We start from the raw sequence: 3,077 nt of genomic DNA, 5'->3' as shown, positions 1-3,077 counted from the left end.
AAGTGGGGGATGTGCTAAAAAAACAAACTCAATGGAGTAAATTTTAAGGATTGAGTTGGGTTTTTTTTGCACAATTCATGACTTGGGCAACACCCCATCTAGCAAGTAGAGAGGAGCTCCAAAGGGTTACAGAAAAGGAGAGGTTTTTAAAGGCAACACAAAGAAGTCCTAAACAAAAAAGATAATTTCAGGCTTAGGTAACTTACCTACAGAGAACAGAAGGGGACTATGTGGCAGATGACCTCATCCTCCTTTGGGGACTGGAGAATGCCCATGTGACAGATCACTTCATTGGTGCTGACCAGAAAATTCCTGACTGAGCAGTAAGACTGCATTTCTGGGGGGAGGTTGAAGTTTCAGTTAGGTTAGGTATGAAGCCCCAGTTTGGTGGCATGGCCGAGCATAACTGACTCCATTTTGGGCCTTTGGTTTTCTCTTTTTTTTTTTTGCGGTACGCGGGCCTCTCACTGTTGTGGCCTCTCTCGCGGAGCACAGGCTCCGGATGTGCAGGCTCAGCGGCCATGGCTCACGGGCTCAGCCGCTCCGCGGTATGTGGGATCTTCCCGGAATGGGGCACGAACCCGTGTCCCCTGCATCAGCAGGCGGACTCTCAACCACTGCGCCACCATGGAAGCCCTGGTTTTCTTTTTAAGGAGTGATTTGTTATGTAGCAATAGACAACCCACACCATCTTGAATTGTGAAATTTCTCTCTAGTCATATTCTAACCCCCCAACTCTCCCTTAGTTTCATTCCTACGGAACATCTCAACCGCCAGTCCTTAGAGTCCTTCCTGAAACTCTATGACACTGTTGTGGCTCCAACGTATCTCTCCTCTTCCCTCATCAACACATTTCTTGAAAGAGTTGTCTGTTTCCTGACATTATTTCCTCATCACATACTCCCTTTTTGTTTCAATCTTTCAAGAATACTTACTGAGCACCTACTACACACACTCTTTTAGGGATATAACAGCGAATAAAATAGATAGTATCTCTGCGCAGCCCTTATGAAGATTACATTCCTGAAGAGGGAGTCACAAGGAGACAGAAAATAACAACAATGAAAAAAAGAAAACTTATAATGACAGGTGGTGACTTGCGCTTTGGAAGAAAAGCAGAGTTAAGGCAGAGAGGTCAGGAGTTTGTCTCTGTGAGCCCTGAGTCTGTCTCCTCAGCTCAGTGTTTTGCTTGGGTTTCCCACCAGAACCAGGGTCCAGTAAATATCTCCAGGCAGAAAGCTCGGGCTCCATTGGGCTTACTCCTCCTAGGGATGACAGTTGCCCAGTGTCCGACTGATGTTGATTCATACGTTTCGTCCAGTTTTCTAGTTGTTTATGGTGGGAGGGCTAGTCTGGTGACCAGTTACCCCTTCATGCTCAAAAGTGGAAGTCTTGTGGCTTAAATTTTAGAGGATGGCTCTGACTGTTGTTCTCGCTGCCTGCTATTTTCTGCCCTGGCTGTGCTGGTTGAATTACTTTCTCATCAGCTCTAGCCACCAAATCCAGTGGGCTCCTCTTAGGCCTCATCCTTTCATTAGCATTTGATTCTACTGGTCACCCTCCCCTTCCTAAAATCCTCTTTTCTTGTGGCTGTCGTAATGCTCAGAGTTATTTTTGTTTTGGCTTTTGTTTTTACAGTGACACTCCACTTCACGTGCTCATTTGAATACATACCAACTTCCCCCCTTGACTGCAAGCCCCTTGCAGCAGAGACACGGAATGTTCATTTTTGTGTACCAGGGCTAGTGTAGTACTCTTGACTCCAGCAGGGCTCTCAAGGAATGTTTATTGAGTGAATCTGAAACCTAGTCATAAAAGACAGTGTATAAGAAACACTGTTGGTCTGAGGGGCACAGAGCCGGTTAGAGCTTTCTCAGAGTGGCTAACCTTCCCTGTAGGCCCAAGTGTCAAACTCTCAGTGCTAAAACGGGGCAGACCAGGGTGATGGGTCATCCTAGCACTTCCCAACCTTGTCAAGTCATGGCACGTGGAAAATGGTTATCTTCTTAAAGCATCCTGGAGTTGATGGGTGAGACCAGCCTTGGCAGGAGATGGCCTGGGGACTCTCAGTTTCTCAGTCTTGCAGGGCCCCAGGGAGGGTCACAGGGACCCACCAGCTGAGCAAGGAAAGCATGTGTGCCCTCAACAGGCGGATAGCCCTGCTAATAGCAATTCCAAGGAGGAGGCGGCTGGCTGGCAGGATGGGGCTGAAATTGGAAGACTTCCATTAGAGTCCTTACTCAGCCACTCATCACTTGTGAGCGTGGGCAAGTCCCCTTACCTCTCAGAGATTTAAAAGTGGGAAAACAATAATACCTATTTTTTTAGATTGCAAGGATTCAAAGGAAATTATGTACACAAGAGCATTTTGTATACTAAAAGTTCCATACCGATGTTATTTCTTATTGTTGCCTCTATTACAGAATATGAATTTCTAGAGGGAAAGGAGCTAGAGGAAAGGACAGAGCCACAGAGAAAGTCTTCAGAATCAAGGGGGACGGGTGAGGCTGGAACACAGGAAAGGGCACCATCTTTCCTGAGATAGGGGGAAAAAAGAAGAGAGGAAAACATACTGAAGTGGGGCACGTTAATGGGGGGCCGTTTAAATCCAACCCCTTTGAAGTTCTCAGGAAAGTTAAAAAAAAGTGTTGTTTGTTCAAACTTAGGTGACACTGGGAACTGAAGGCCCCTGAAGAGGGTTTGCAAGGACTTCATTTTTTTCTTTTTTTTTTTTCCGACGCGAGGCATGTGGAATCCTTGTTCACCAACCAGGGGTCGAACCCGTGTCCCCGGTAATGGAAGCACAGAGTCTTAACCACTGGACCACCAGGGAAGTCCCCTGGAATGACTTCGTTTTATTAACCCACGTGTGATGGTGGGTGGCAGAGGAGGGAACTGGGGCTGTTTGTGGGGTAGGTAGAAAAGGGAGACCCCCGCAGGCCTTCACGTGTGGGCGGAGCAGGGAGCAGAGCCTGGGAAGAAAAGCCATGGACCGAATATAATCATCTTATTTTCTCTACTTTCGTTCATTTCCTCAACTTTCTCATGTCCCTTCTTTTTCCCTCCACTGACCATAA

This window comes from Leucopleurus acutus (genome assembly GCF_964270905.1).
Source record: "Leucopleurus acutus genome assembly, chromosome: 4".
In the NCBI taxonomy this organism is placed as follows: Eukaryota; Metazoa; Chordata; class Mammalia; order Artiodactyla; family Delphinidae; genus Leucopleurus; species Leucopleurus acutus.
Note: the sequence above shows the minus strand (reverse complement) of the source record.